A 16,619-nucleotide genomic window follows, 5' to 3' on the forward strand; every position below is an offset into this window, starting at 1 on the left:
ATTGTTATTCTCCTTCCTGATTTCTGGGCCCCCTGCCCCTTGCCTTATATATGGGCTTCCCCTCCCAATCCTCCCCCCATTACCACCCTCCCCACAACAATCACATTCACTAGGTGATCAGTCTTGGCAGGACCAAGGGCTTCTCCTTCCACTGGTGCTCTTAGTAGGCTATTCATTGCCACATATGCAGTTGGAGTCCAGGGTCAATCCATGTATAGTCTTTGGTTAGTGGCTTACTCCCTGGAAGCTCTAGTTGGTTGTCATTTTTGTTCATATGGAGTCTCAGGCCCCTTCAAGTTCTTTCAGTCCTTTCTAAGATTCATTCAACGAGGGTCCCGTTCTCAGTTCAGTGGTTTGCTGCTGGCATTCACCTCTGTATTTGCTGTATTCTGGCTGTGTCTCTCAGGAGAGATCTACATCTGGTCCCTGTCAGCCTGCACTTCTTTGCTTCATCCATCTCATATAGTTTGGTGGCTGTATATGCAAGACCATATGTGGGGCAGGCTCTGAATGGGTGTTCCTTATGCCTCTGTTCTAAACTTTGCCTCCCTATTCCCTGTCAAGTGTATTCTTGTTCCCCTTTTAAAGAAGGAGTGAAGCATTCACATTTTGTCCATTATTCTGAGTTTCATGTGTTCTGAGCACCTAGGGTAATTTAAGCATTTGGGCCAATAGCCACTTATCAATGAGTGCATACCATGTGTGTTTTTCTGTGATTGGGTTACCTTACTCAGGATGATATTTTACAGTTCCCTCCATTTGCCTATGAATTTCATGAAGTCATTGTTTTTGATAGATGAGTAATTTTCCATTGTGTAGATGTACCATATTTTCTGTATCCATTCCTCTGTTGAAGGGCATCTGGGTTCTTTCCAACTTCTGGCTATTATAAATAAGGCTGTTATGAACATAGTGGAGCATGTGTGTTTGTTATATGTTGGGCATTTTTGCGTATATGCCAAAGAGAGGTATAGTTGGGTCATCAGGTAGTTAAATGTCCAAGTTTCTGAGGAACTTCCAGACTGATTTCCAGAATGGTTGTACCAGTCTGCAATCCCACCAACAATAAAGGAGTGTTCCTCTTTCTCTGCATCCCAGTCAGAATTTGCTATCACCTGAGTTTTTGATCTTAGCCATTTTCACTGGTGTGAGGTGAAATATCAGAGATGTTTTGATTTGCATTTCCCTTATGACTAAAGATGTTGAACATTTATTTAGGTGTTTCTCAGCCATTCGGCATTCCTCAGCTGTGAATTCTTTGTTTAGCTCTGACCCCATTTTTTAATAGTGTTATTTGCCTCCCTGCAGTCTAACTTCTTGAGTTCTTTGTATATTTTGGATATAAGCCCTCTATCAGCTGTAGGACTGGTAAAGATCTTTTCCTAATCTGTTGGTTGTTGTTTTGTCCTAACAACAGTGTCTTTTGTCTTACAGAAGCTTTGCAGTTTTATGAGATCCCATTTGTCAAATCTTGATCTTAGAGCATAAGCCATTGGTGTTTTGTTCAGGAAATTTTCTCCAGTGCCCATGTGTTCAAGATTCTTCCCCACTTTTTCTTCTCTTAATTTGAGTGCATCTGGTTTGATGTGGAGGTCCTTGATCCACTTGGACTTCAGCTTTGTACAAGGTGATGAACATGGATCGATTTGCATTCTTCTACATGCTGACCTCCAGTTGAACCAGCACCATTTGCTGAAAGTGCTGTCTTTTTTCTATTGGATGGTTTTGGTTCCTTTGTCAAAAATCCAGTGACCATAGGTGTGTGGGTTCATTTCTGGGTACTCAGTTGTATTCCACTGGTCCATGTCTCTGTCTATGTACCAATACCATGCAGTTTTTATCACTGTTGCTCTGTAATACTGCTTGAGTTCAGGGATAGTAATGCCCCTAGAATTCCTTTTATTGTTGATCATAGTTTTAGCTATCCTGGGTTTTTTGTTATTCTTAGATGAATTTGCACATTGTTCTGTCTAGCTCTCTGAAGAATTGGATTGGTATTTTGATGGGGATTACATTGACTCTGTAAATCTCTTTAGGTAAAATGGCCATTTTTACTATATCATTCCTGCCAATCCATGATCATGGGAGATATTTCCATCTTCTGAGATCTTCCTGAATTTATTTATTCACAAGCTTGGAGTTCTTATCATACAGATATTTCAATTACTTGGTTAGAATCACAATGAGTTACTTTATATTATTTAGAACAATAATGTTGGGTGTCATTTCACTGATTTCTTTCTCGGCTTCTTTCTCTTTTGTGTGGAGGAAGTCTACTGATTTATTTGAGTTATTTATTTGCTGAAGGTGTTTATCAGTAGTTTTCTGGTGGAACTTTTGGGGTCACTTAAATATACTATCATATCATCTGCAAATAGTGATATTTTGACTTCATCCTTTCCAATCTGTATCCCTTTCATCTTCGTTTGTTGTCTGATTGCTCTGGCTAGGACTTTGAGAACAATATTTAATAAGTAGGAAGAGAGTGGGCAGCCTTGTCTAGTCCCTGATTTTAGTGGGATTGTTTCAAGTTTCTCTCCATTTAGTTTAATATTATCTACTGGTTTGCTGTATATGGATTTTACTATGTATATGTATGGGCCTTGACTTCCTATTCGCTCCAGGACATATATCGTGAAAGGCTGTTGAATTTTGTCAAATGCTTTCTCAACATCTAATGAAATAATCATGTGGTAGTTTTTATCTTTCAGTTTGTATATATAGTGGATTACATTGATGGTTTTCAGTATATAAAACCATCCCTCCATGCCTGGGATGAACCCTACTTGATCATGATGAATGATTGTTTTGATGTGCTCTTGGATTCAGTTTGCCAGAATTTTAGTGAGTATTTTTGCGTCGATATTCATAAGGGAAATTGGTCTGAAGTTCTCTTTCTTTGTTGGGTCTTTGTGTGGTTTAGGTATAAGAGTAATTGTGGCTTCATAGAAGGAATTCGGTAGTGCTCCATCTGTTTCAATTTTGTGAAATAGTTTGGATAGTATTGGTATGAGGTCTACTATGAAGGTCTGATAGAATTCTGCACTGAACTCGTCTGGACCCGAGTTCTTTTTTGTTAGGAGAACTTCAGTGACTGCTTCTATTTCTTTAGGAGTTATGGGGTTGTTTAAATGGTTTATCTGTTCCTGATTTAACTTTGGTACATGATATCTGTCTAGGAAATTGTCCATTTCCTCCAGATTATCAAGTTTTATTTAATACAGGCTTTTGTAGTACAACCTGATGATTTTTTGAATTTGCTCTGGTTCTGTAGTTATGTCTCCCTTTTCATTTCTGATTTTGTTAATTTGGACACACTCTCTGTGTCCTCTGCTTAGTCTAGCTAAGGGTTTATCTATCTTGTTGATTTCCTCAAAGAACCAGCTTTTGGTTCTGTTGATTCTTTGAATACTCCTTTTGTTTTTACTTGGTTGATTTCATAATTTGGAAAACAGTCTCTGGGTCCTCTGGTTAGTCTAGCGAAGGGTTTGTCTATCTTGTTGATTTTCTCAAAGAACCAGCTTTTGGTTCTGTTGATTCTTTGTAGAGTCCTTTTTGTTTCTACTTGGTTGGTTTCAGCTCTGAGTTTGATTATTTCCTGCCTTCTATTCCTCCTGGTTGTATTTGCTTCTTTTTCTTCTAGAGCTTTTAGGTGTACTGTCAAGCTGCTGTTATATGCTCTCTCCTTTTCTTTCTGCAGGCACTCCGAGCTATGAGTTTTCCTCTTAGCACAGTTTTCATTGTATCCCATAAGTTTGTGTATGTTGTACCTTCATTTTCATTAAATTCTAAGAAGTCTTTAATTTCTTTATTTCTTCCTTGACCAGGTTATCATTGACTAGAGGATTGTTCATCTTCCATGTATATGGGGGCGTTCTTCCCTTCTTTTTATTGAAGACCAGCTTAAGCCCGTGGTGGTCTGATAGGACGCATGGGATTATTTCTATCTTTCTTTATCTGTTGAGGCCTGTTTTGTGACCAATTATATGGTTACTTTTGGAAAAAGTACCATGAGGTGGTGAGAGAAGGTATGTCCTTTTGTTTTAGGATAGGATGTTCTATAAATATCCGTTAAATCCATTTGGTTCATGACTTCTCTTAGTCTGTCTATGTCTCTGTTTAATTTCGGTTTCCTTGATCTGTCCATTGATGAGATTGTGGTGTTGAAATCTCCTACTATTATTGGGTGAGGTGCAATGAGTGTTTTGAGCTTTAGTAAGGTTTCTTTTATGTATGTAGGTGCCCTTGTATTTGGAGCATAGATATTTAGGATTGAGAATTCATCTTGGTGGATTTTTCCTTTAATGAATATGAAGTGTCCTTCCTTATCTTTTTTGATGAATTTTGGTTGAAAATTGATTTTTCAATATTAGAATGACTACTCCATCTTGCTTCTTCAGACCATTTGCTTGGAAAGTTGTTTTCCAGCCTTTCACTCTGAGATTGTGTCTGTCCTTGTCTCTGAGGTGTATTTCCTGTAGGCAGCAAAATGCAGGGTCCTCCTTGCGTATCCAGTTTGTTAATCTATGTCTTTTCTTTTGGAAATTGAGTCTATTGATGTTGAGAGATATTAAGGAATAGTGATTGTTGCTCCCTGTTATATTCGTATTTGGATGTGAGATTATGTTTGTGTGCTTTTCTTCTCTTTGTTTTGTTGCCAAGACAATTAATTTCTTGTTTTTTCTAGGGTGTATCTTGCCTCCTTAGTTGGACTTTACCATTTATTATCCTTTGTAGGGCTGGATTTGTAGAAAGATATTGTGTAAATTTGGTTTTGTCATGGAATATCTTGGTTTCTCCATCTATGTTAATTGAGAGTTTTGTAGAATACAATAACCTGAGCTGGCATTTGTGTTCTCTTAGGGTCTGTATGACATCTGTCCAGGATCTTCTGCTTTCATAGACTCTGGTGAGAAGTGTGGTGTAATTCTGATAGGTCTGCCTTTATATGTTACTTGATCTTTATTCCTTACTGCTTTTAGTATTCTTTCTTTGTTTTGTGCATTTGGTATTTTGACTATTATGTGATGGGAGGAGTTTCTTTTCTGGTCCAATCTGTATGGAGTTCTGTAGGCTTTTTGTATGTTTATGGGCATCTCTTTCTTTAGATTAGGGAAGTTTTCTTCTATGATTTTTTTGAAGATATTTACTGGTCCTTTGAGTTGGGAGTCTTCACTCTCTTCTATACCTATTATCCTTAGGTTTGATCTTCTCATTGAGTCCTGGATTTCCTGTATGTTTTGGAACAGTAGCATAATCCATTTTACAGTATCTTTTGACAGTTGTGTCGATGATTTATATGGAATCTTCTGTGCCTGAGATTCTGTCTTCTATCTCTTGTATTCTGTTGGTGATGCTTGTACCTACTGCTCCTTGTCTCTTCCTTTGGTATTCTATACCCAGGGTTGTCTCCCTTTGTGCTTTCTTTATTGCTTCTATTGCCATCTTTAATTTCCTCACCTGTTTGATTGTATTTTCCTGGAATTCTTTCAGGGATGTTGTGATTCCTCTCTATAGGCTTCTACTTGTTTATTTATGTTTTTATTGCGTTTCTTTCAGGGAGTTTTTTATATCTTTCTTGAAGTCCTCCATCATCATGATCAAATGTGATTTAAAATCGAGATCATGCTTTTCTGGTGTGTTTGGATATTCGGTGTTTACTTTGGTGGGAGAATTGGGCTCCGATGATGCCATGTAGTCTTGGTTTCTGTTGCTTGGGTTCCTGTGCTTGCCTCTTGCCATCAGGTTGTCTCTGGTGTTACCTTTTTCTTCTATTTCTGACAGTGGCTAGACCATCCTTTAGGCCTGTGTGTCAGGAGTGCTGTAGACCTGTTTTCCTGTTTTCTTTCTGCCAGTTATGGGAACAGAGTGTTCTGCTTTCAGGTGTGTAGTCTTTTCTGTCTATTGGTTTTCAGATGTTCCTGTGGGCATGTGTACTGAGTCCACCCGGCAGGTCACTTGGAGCAGAAAAGTTGGTCTTACCTCTTGCCCTGGGCCTGAGTTTGCTCCTGGGGTGCTGTGTTTCAACTCTCCGTGAGGGTGGCAACCAGAAGGGGCTGCCCTGCCTTTTCTTGGGCCCCGGTGCACAGGGTTCCCAGATGGCGTTAGGTGTTTTCCTCCAGAGTCATAAATGTGGACATAGTGTAGTCTTTTCTGGCTTCCCAGGCATGTCTGACCCTATGAAGGTTTAGCGCTCCCTCCCATGGGATTTGGGTGCAGGGAGCTGTTGACCGGGTCCCTTCAGATCCAGACGGTGTCTGGACCGCAGGTGACCTGCTGCTTGAGTGCCCCTATCTTCCTGTTCCCAGAGGTCCTACACAGTTTCCTCTTGGTCCAGGGATGTGGGCAAGGATGAGCAGTATTGGAGGTCTCTTCTGCTCTGCAGTCTCAAGAGTGCCCACCTGTCTGGACAGTGAGCTCTCTCTGTCATGGTGTTTGGGAGCAGAGAGCTATGGACTGGGATTAGCGAGCATGATTGTTCTTATGGGCTTGCTAAATCCTTCAGCTCCTGCACTCCTTTCTCTAACTCCTCCAAAGAGGACTCCAGTCTCAATTCAGTGGTTGGCTGGGAGAGGCTGCCTCTCAGGAAACAGCAATATCAGGGTCCTGTCAGCATGCACCTTTTGGCATCCCCAATAGTGACTGGGTTTGATGGCTATATGTATATGGGTTGGATCCCCAGGTAAGACAGTCTCTAAATGACCATTCCTTCAGTTTCTGCTCCAAACAATGACTCCATATCCTCTCCTATGAATATGTTTGTTCCCCCTTTTAAGAAGGACTGAAGAATCAGCACTTTGGTCATCCTTCTTCTTGAGCTTCATGAGATCTATGGATTGTATCTTGGGTAACGTCGAGCATTTAGGCTAATATCCATTTATCAGTGACTGCATACTGTGTGTGTGTGTGTGTGTGTGTGTGTGTGTGTGTGTGTGTGTGTGTGTGTGTGATATTTTTGGATCAGGTTACCACACTCAGGATAATATTTTCTAGTCCTATCCATTTGCCTATGAATTTCAGGAAGTCATTATTTTTAATAACTTTATAGAACTCCATTACGTAAATGTACCATATTTTCTGTATCCATTTCTCTGTTGAGGAATATCTGGATTCTTTCCACCTTCTGGCTATTATAAATAAGGCTACTATAAACATAGGGGAGCATGTGTCCTTGTTATATGTTGGAGCATCTTTTGGGTATATGCCTAGGAGTGATATAGCTTGGTCATCAGATAGTACAACGTCCATTTTTCTGAGGAACCTCCATTCTAATTTTCAGAGTGGCTATTTTTTTATTAACTTGAGTATTTCTTATATGCATTTCGAGTGTTATTCCCTTTCCCAGTTTCTTGGCAAGCATCTCCCTCCCCTCTCCCTTCCTTTATGGGTGTTCCCCTCCCCATCCTCCCCCCCTTGTCGCCCTCCCCCCAACAATCTAGTTCACTGGGGGTTCAGTCTTAGCAGGACCCAGGGCTTCCCCTTCCACTGGTGCTCTTACTAGGATATTCATTGCTACCTATGAGGTCAGGGTCCAGGGTCAGTCCATGTATAGTCTTTAGGTAGTGGCTTAGTCCCTGGAAGCTCTGGTTGCTTGGCATTGTTGTACATATGGGGTCTCGAGCCCCTTCAAGCTCTTCCAGTTCTTTCTCTGATTCCTTCAACGGGGGTCCTATTCTCAATTCAGTGGTTTGCTGCTGGCATACGCCTCTGTGTTTGCTGTATTCTGGCTGTGTCTCTCGGGAGAGATCTACATCCGGCTCCTGTCTGCCTGCATTTCTTTGCCTCATCTATCTTGTCTAATTGGATGGCTGTATATGCATGGGCCACATGTGGGGCAGGCTCTGAATGGGTGTTCCTTCTGTCTCTGTTTTAATCTATGCCTCTCTATTCCCTGCCAAGGGTATTCTTGTTCCCCTTTTAAAGAAGGAATGAAGCATTCACATTTTGATCATCGGTCTTGAGTTTCATTTGTTCTAGGCATCTAGGGTAATTCAAGCATTTGGGCTAATTGCCACATATCAATGAGTGCATACCATGTGTATTTTTCTGTGATTGGGTTAGCTCACTCAGGATGATATTTTCCAGTTCCGACCATTTGCCTACAAATTTCATAAAGTCATTGTTTTTGATAGCTGAGTAATATTCCATTGTGTAGATGTACCACATTTTCTGTATCCATTCCTCTGTTGAAGGGCATCTGGGTTCTTTCCAGCTTCTGGCTATTATAAATAAGACTGCTATGAACATAGCAGAGTACATGTCTTTTTTATATGTTGGGGCATCTTTTGGGTATATGCACAAGAGAGGTATAGCTGGATCCTCAGGCAGTTCAATGTCCAATTTTCTGAGGAAACTCTAGACTGATTTACAGAATGGTTGTACCAGTCTGCAATCCCACCAACAATGGAGGAGTGTTCCTCTTTCTCCACCTGCTCGCTAGCATCTGCTGTCACCTGAGTTTTTGATCTTAGCCATTCTCACTGGTGTGAGGAGAAATCTCAGGGTTGTTTTGATTTGCATTTCCCTTATGACTAAAGATGTTGAACATTTCTTTAGGTGTTTATCAGCCATTCAGCATTCCTCAGCCGTGAATTCTTTGCTTAGCTCTGAACCCCATATTTTAATAGGGTTATTGGTCTCCAGCAGTCTAGCTTCTTGAGTTCTTTGTGTATTTTGGATATAAGGCCTCTATCTGCTGTAGGATTGGTAAAGATATTTTCCGAATCTTTTGGTTGCCGTTTTGTCCTAACCACAGTGTCCTTTGCGTTACAGAAGATTTGCAGTTATATGAGATCAATTTGTCGATTCTTGATCTTAGAGCATAAGCCATTGGTGTTTTGTTCAGGAAATTTTTTCCAGTGCCCATGTGTTCCAGATGCTTCCCTAGTTTTTCTTCTATTAGTTTGAGTGGATCTGGTTTGAAGTGGAGGTCCTTGATCCACTTGGACTTAAGCTTTGTACAGGATGATAAGCATGGATCGATCTGCATTCTTCTACATGTTGACCTCCAGTTGAACCAGCACCATTTGCTGAAAAAGCTGTCTTTTTTCCATTTGATGGTTTTGGCTCCTTTGTCAAAAATCAAGTGACCAAAGGTGTGTGGGTTCATTTCTGGATCTTCAATTCTGTTCCATTGGTCTATCTGTCTGTCTCTGTACGAATACCATGCAGTTTTTATCATTATTGCTCTGTAATACTGCTTGAGTTCAGGGATAGTGATTCCCCCTGAAGTCCTTTTATTGTTGAGGATAGTTTTTGCTATCCTGGGTTTTTTGTTATTGCAGATGAATTTGCAAATTGTTCTGTCTAACTCTTTGAAGAAATGGATTGATACTTTGATCGGGATTGCATTGAGTCTGTAGATCGCATTTTTACTATATTAATCCTGCCAATCCATGAGCATGGGAGATCTTTAAATCTTCTGAGGACTTCTACAATTGCTTTCTTCAGAGTCTTGAAGTTCTTATTGTACAAATCTTTTACTTGCTTGGTTAAAGTCACACCGAGGTACTTTATATTATTTGGGTCTATTATGAAGTGTGTCGTTTCCCTAATTTCTTTCTCGGCTAGTTTCTCTTTAGTGTAGAGGAAGGCTACTGATTTATTTGAGTGAATTTTATACCCAGCCACTTTGCTGAAGTTGTTTATCAGCTTTAGAAGTTCTCTGGTGAAACTTTTGGGATCACTTAAATATACTATCATATCATCTGCAAAAAGTGATATTTTGACTTCTTCTTTTCCAATCTGTATCCTCTTGACCATCTTTTGTTGTCTGATTGCTCTGGCTAGAACTTCAAGAACTATATTGAATAAGTAGGGAGACAGTGGGCAGCCTTGTCTAGTCCCTGATTTTAGTGGGATTGCTTCAAGTTTCTCTTCATTTAGTTTAATGTTAGCCACTGGTTTGCTGTATATGGCTTTTACTGTGTTTAGGTATGGGCCTTGAGTTCCTATTCTTTCCAGGACTTTTATCATGAAGGGGTGTTGAATTTTGTCAAATGCTTTCTCAGGATCTGATGAAATGATCATGTGGTTTTGTTCTTTCAGTTTGTTTATATAATGGATCGCGTTGATGGTTTTCCGTATATTAAATCATCCCTGCATGCCTGGGATGAAGCCTACTTGATCATGGTGGATGATTGTTTTGATGTGCTCTTGGATTCCGCTTGCCAGAATTTTATTGAGTATTTTTGCATCGCTATTCATAAGGGAAATTGGTCTGAAGTTCTCTTTCTTTGTTGGGTCTTTGTGTGATTTAGGTATAAGAGTAATGTTGGCTTCATAGAAGGAATTCGGTAGTGCTCCATCTGTTTCAATTTTGTGAAATAGTTTGGATAATATTGGCATAAGGTCTTCTATGAAGGTCTGATAGAATTCTGCACTAAACCTGTCTGGACCTCTGGCTCTTTTTGGTTGTGAGACCTTTAATGACTGCTTCTATTTCCTTAGGAGTTATGGGGTAGTTTAACTGGTTTATCTGTTCCTGATTTAACTTCGGTACTTGGTATCTGTCTAGGAAATTGTCCATTTCCTGAAGATTTTCAAATTTTGTTGAATATAGGTTTTTATAGTAAGATAGGACGATTTTTGAATTTCCTCTGAATCTGTAGTTATGTCTCCCTTTTCCTTTCTGATTTTGTTAATTTGGATACACTCTCTGTGTCCTCTCGTTAGTCTGGCTAAGGGTTTATCTATCATGTTGATTTTCTCAAAGAACCAACTTTTGGTTCTGTTGATTCTTTCTATGGTCTTTTTTGTTTCTACTTGGTTGATTTCAGCTCTGAGTTTAATTATTTCCTGCCTTCTACTCCTCCTGGGTGTATTTGCTTCTTTTTGTTCTAGAGCTTTTAGGTGTGCTGTCAAGCTGCTGACATATGCTCTTTCCTGTTTCTTTCTGCAGGCACTCAGTGCTATGAGTTTTCCTCTTAGCACGGCTTTCATTGTGTCCCATAAGTTTGGGTATGTTGTACCTTCATTTTCATTAAATACTAAAAAGTTTTTAAATTCTTTCTTTATTTCTTCCTTGACCAGGTTATCATTAAGTAGAGCATTGTTCAATTTCCACGTATATGTGGGCATTCTTCCCTTATTGTTATTGAAGATCAGTTTTAGGCTGTGGTGGTCTGATAGCACGCATGGGATTATTTCTATCTTTCTGTACCTGTTGAGGCCCGTTTTTTGACCAATTATATGGTCAATTTTTGAGAAAGTACCATGAGGAGCTGAGAAGAAAGTATATCCTTTTGCTTTAGGGTAGAATGTTCTATAAATATCTGTTAAGTCCATTTGGCTCATGACTTCTCTTAGACTGTCTACGTCTCTGTTTATTTTCTGTTTCCATGATCTGTCCATTGATGAGAGTGGGGTGTTGAAGTCTCCTACTATTATTGTGTGAGGTGCAATGTGTGTTTTGAGCTTTAGTAAGGTTTCTTTTACATATGTAGGTGCCCTTGTATTTGGGGCATAGATATTTAGGATTGAGAGTTCATCTTGGTGGATTTTTCCTTTGATGACTTTTAATTGAAAATTGATTTTATTTGATATTAGAATGACTACTCCAGCTTGCTTCTTCTGACCATTTGTTTGGAAAGTTGTTTTCCAGACTTTCACTGTGAGGTAGTGTCTGTCTTTGTCTCTGAGGTGTGTTTCCTGTAGGCAGCAGAATCCAGAGTCCTCGTTGCATATCCAGTTTGTTAATCTACATCTTTTTATTGGGGAGTTGAGGCCATTGATGTTGAGAGATATTAAGGAATAGTGATTATTGCTTCCTGTTATATTCATATTTGAATGTGAGGTTATGTTTGTGTGCTTTTCTTCTCTTTGTTTTGTTGCCAAGACGATTAGTTTCTTGTTTCTTTTAGGGTATAGCTTGCCTCCTTATGTTGGGCTTTACAATTTATTATCCTTTGTAGTGCTGGATTTGTAGAAAGATATTGTGTAAATTTGGTTTTGGCACGGAATATCTTGGTTTCTCCATCTATGTTAATTGAGAGTTTTGCTGGATACAGTAACCTGGGCTGGCATTTGTGTTCTCTTAGGGTCTGTATGACAGCTGTCCAGGATCTTCTGGCTTTCATAGTTTCTGGCGAACAGTCTGGTGTACTTCTGATAGGTCTGCCTTTATATGTTACTTGACCTTTTTCCCTTACTGCTTTTAATATTCTTTCTTTATTTTGTGCGTTTGGTGTTTTGACTATTATGTGACGGGAGGTGTTTCTTTTCTGGTCCAATCTATTTGGAGTTCTCTAGGCTTCTTTTATGCCTATGGGTATCTGTTTTTTTAGCTTAGGGAAGTTTTCTTCTATGATTTTGTGGAAGATATTTACTGGTCCTTTGAGCTGGGAGTCTTCACTCTCTTCTATACCTATGATCCTTAGTTTTGATCTTCTCATTGAGTCCTGGATTTCCTGTATGTTCTGGACCAGTAGCTTTTTCTGCTTTACATTATTTTTGACAGTTGAGTCAATGATTTCTATGGAATCTTCTGCTCCTGAGATTCTCTCTTCCATCTCTTGTATTCTGTTGGTGAAGCTTGTATCTACAGCTCCTTGTCTCTTCTCTTGCTTTTCTATATCCAGGGTTGTTTCCATGTGTGCTTTCTTGATTGCTTCTATTTCCATTTTTAATTCCTTCAACTGTTTGATTGTGTTTTCCTGGAATTTTTTCAGGGATTTTTGTGACTCCTCTCTATGGGCTTCTACTTGTTTATTTATGATTTCCTGGAATTCTTTCAGGGATGTTTGCGATTCCTCTCTGTAGGCTTCTACTTGTTCTCTAAGGAGTTCTTCACATCTTTCTTGAAGTCCTCCAGCATCATGATCAAATATGATTTTGAAACTAGATCTTGCTTTTCTGGTGTGTTTGGATATTCCGTGTTTGCTTTGGTGGGAGAATTGGGCTCCAATGATGCCATGTAGTCTTGGTTTCTGTTGCTTGGGTCCCTGCGCTTGCCTCTCGCCATCAGATTATCTCTGGTGTTACTTTGTTCTGCTATTTCTGACAGTGGCTAGACTGTCCTATAAGCCTGTGTGTCAGGCATGCTGTAAACCTGTTTCCCTGTTTTCTTTCAGCCAGTTATGGGGACAGAGTGTTCTGCTTTCGGGCGTGTAGTTTTTCCTATCTACAGGCCTTCAGCTGTTCCTGTGGGCCTGTGTCTCGTGTTCACCAGGCAGGACACTTGCAGCAGAAAAGTTGGTCTTACCTGTGGTCCTGAGGCTCAAGTTTGCTAGTGGGGTGCTGCCTATGAGCTCTCCGCAGGGGCAGCAACCAGGAAGATCTGAGCGGCCGTTTCCGGGAGCCTCCGTGCACCAGGGTTCCAGATGGCGTTTGGTGTTTTCCTCTGGCATCAGAGATGTGTGCAGAGTGCAGTCTCTTCCGGTTTCCCAGGCGTGTCTGCCTCTCTGTAGGGTTAGCTCTCCCTCCCATGGGATTTGGGTGCAGAGAACTGTTTATCCGGTCTGTCCTTTCTGGTTCCGGCACTGTCTCAGGCGCAGGGGTCCTGCCGCTCCTGGGCCCTCCCCCACGGGAACCCAGAGGCCGTATACAGTTTCCTCTTGGGCCAGGGATGTGGGCAGGGGTGGACAGTGTTGGTGGTCTCTTCTGCTCTGCAGCCTCAGGAGTGCCCACCTGACCATGCGGTGAGGTCTCTCTCCCACGGGGTTTGGGAGCAGAGAGTTGCCGAGGGCCGGGATTCGCGGGTTTGGGACTCCCAGTAAGCACAGGAAGTGCCCGGTCCTAGAGAATTTTGCCTCTGTGTGTCCTGAGTTCACCAGGCAGGTCTCTTGCAGCAGAAAAGTTGGTCTTACCTGTGGTTCCGAGGCTCAAGGTTGCTCGTGGGGTGCTGCCTATGAGCTCTCCACGGCGGCAGCAACCAGGAAGATCTGTGCCGCCATTCCAGAGTGGCTATTAACAGCTTCAAATCACACCAAGAATGGAAGAGTGTTCCTCCTCCCCATCCTTGCCAACTTCTGTTCTCATCTGACTTTTTTTTTATAGTCCCTGGAAGCTCTGGTTGGTTGGCATTGTTGTTCATATAGGGTCTCGAGCCCCTTCAAGCTCTGCCAGTTCTTTCTCTGATTCCTTCAATGGGGGTCCTGTTCTCAGTTCAGTGGTTTGCTACTGGCATTCACCTCTGTATTTGCTGTATTCTGGCTGTGTCTCTCAGGAGAGATTTATATCCGGCTCCTGTCTGCCTGCACTTTTTTGCTTCATCCATCTTGTCTAATTGGGTGGCTGTATATGTATGGGCCACATGTGGGGCAGGCTCTGAATGGGTGTTCCTTCTGTCTCTGTTTTAATCTTTGCCTCTCTCTTCCCTGCCAAAGGTATTCTTGTTCCCCTTTTAAAGAAGGAGTGAAGCATTCACATTTTGATCATCCATCTTGAGTTTCATTTGTTATAGGCATCTAGGGTAATTCAAGCATTTGGGCCAATAGCCACTTATCAGTGAGTGCATACCATGTGTGTTTTTCTGTGATTGGGTTAGCTCACTCAGGATATTTTCCAGTTCCAACCATTTGCCTATGAATTTCATAAAGGCATTGTTTTTGATAGCTGAGTAATATTCCATTGTATAAATGTACCACATTTTCTGTATCCATTCCTCTGTTGAAGGGTATCTGGGTTCTTTCCAGCTTCTGGCTATTATAAATAAGGCTGCTATGAACATAGCAGAGTATATGTCTTTTTTATATGTTGGGGAATCTTTTGGGTATATGCCCAAGAGAGGTATAGCTGGATCCTCAGGCAGTTCAATGTCCAATTTTCGGAGGAACCTCCAGACTAATTTCCAGAATGGTTGTACCAATCTGCAATCCCACCAACAATGGAGGAGTGTTCCTCTTCATCCACATCTTCGCCAGCATTTGCTGTCAGGTCAGTTTTTTATCTTAGCCATTCTCACTAGTGTGAGGAGAAATCTCAGGGTTGTTTTGATTTGCATTTCCCTCATGACTAAAGATGTTGAACATTTCTTTCGGTGTTTCTCAGCCATTCGGCATTCCTCAGCTGTGAATTCTTTGTTTAGTTTTGAACCCCATTCTTTAATAGGGTTATTTGTCTCCCTGCAGTATAACTTCTTGAGTTCTTTGTATATTTTGGATATAAGCCCTCTATCTGTTGTAGGATTGGTAAAGATCTTTTCCCAATATTTTGGTTGCTGTTTTGTCCTAACCACAGTGTCCTTTGCCTTACAGAAACTTTGCAGTTTTATGAGATCCCATTTGTCGAATCTTGATCTTAGAGCATAAGCCATTGGTGTTTTGTTCAGGAAATTTTTTTCCAGTGCCCATGTGTTCGAGATGCTGCCCTAGTTTTTCTTCTATTAATTTGAGTGTATCTGGTTTGATGTGGAGGTCCTTGATCCACTTGGACTTAAGCTTTGTACAGGGTGATAAGCATGGATCAATCTGCATTCTTCTACATGTTGACCTCCAGTTGAACCAGCACCATTTGCTGAAAATGCTATCTTTTTTCCATTGAATGGTTTTGGCTCCTTTGTCAAAAATCAAGTGCCCATAGGTGTGTGAGTCCATTTCTGGATCTTCAATTCTGTTCCATTGTTCTATCTGTCTGTCTCTGTACCAATAACATGCAGTTTTTATCACTATTGCTCTGTAATACGGCTTGAGTGCAGGGATAGTGATTCCCCCTGAATTTTTTTATTGTTGAGGAGAGTTTTAGCTATCCTGGGTTTTTTGTTATTGCAGATGAATTTGCAAATTGTTCTGTCTAACTCTTTGAAGAAATGGATTGGTATTTTGATGGGGATTGCATTGAATCTGTAGATCGCTTTTGGTAAAATGGCCATTTTTACTATATCAATCCTGCCAATCTATGAGATTGGGAGCTCTTTCCATCTTCTGAGGTCTTCTTCAATTTCTTTCTTCAGAGTCTTGAAGTTCTTATTCTACAGATCTTTTACTTGCTTGGTTAAAATCACTCTGAGGTACTTAATATTATTTTGTCACCTGACTTTTTATGTTAGCCATTCTGAATGCTGTGAGGTAGAACCTCAGGATTGCTTTGAATTACATTTCCTGGTGACTAAGGATGTTCAAAATTTCTTTAGGTACTTCTCATCCATTTGATATCCTCAGTTTACAATTCTTCGTTTAGCTCTATACCCCAATTTTAATAGGGTTATTTGATTCTCTGGACTCTAACTTCTTGAGTTCTTTGTATATATGAGATATCAGCCCTCTGTTGGATATAGGATTGGTAAAGATCTTTTCCCAATCTATTGTTTGCCATTTCATCCAAATAACAGTGTCCTTTGCAATTCTATGAGCTACCATTTGTCATTTCTTGATCTTAGAGCATAAGCCATTGGTGTTCTGTTCAGGAAAATTTTCACCCTGCCCATGTGTTCAAGTCTCTTCCCCACTTTTTCTTCTAATAGTTTGAGTGTATATGGTTTTATGTGGAGGTCTTTGATCCACTTGGACTTTGACCTTTGTACATGGTGATAAGAAGATATCAATTTAGAGTCTTCTACATGCTGACTGCAAGTTGAACCAATACCATTTGTTGAAAAGGCTGGTTTTTTTCACTGTATGGTTTTAGCTCCTTTGTCAAAGATCAAGTGACCATAGGTGTGTTGGTTCATTTCTGGGTCTTCA

The sequence above is a fragment of the Rattus norvegicus genome, chromosome 7 (genome assembly GCF_036323735.1).
Source record: "Rattus norvegicus strain BN/NHsdMcwi chromosome 7, GRCr8, whole genome shotgun sequence".
NCBI lineage: Eukaryota > Metazoa > Chordata > Mammalia > Rodentia > Muridae > Rattus > Rattus norvegicus.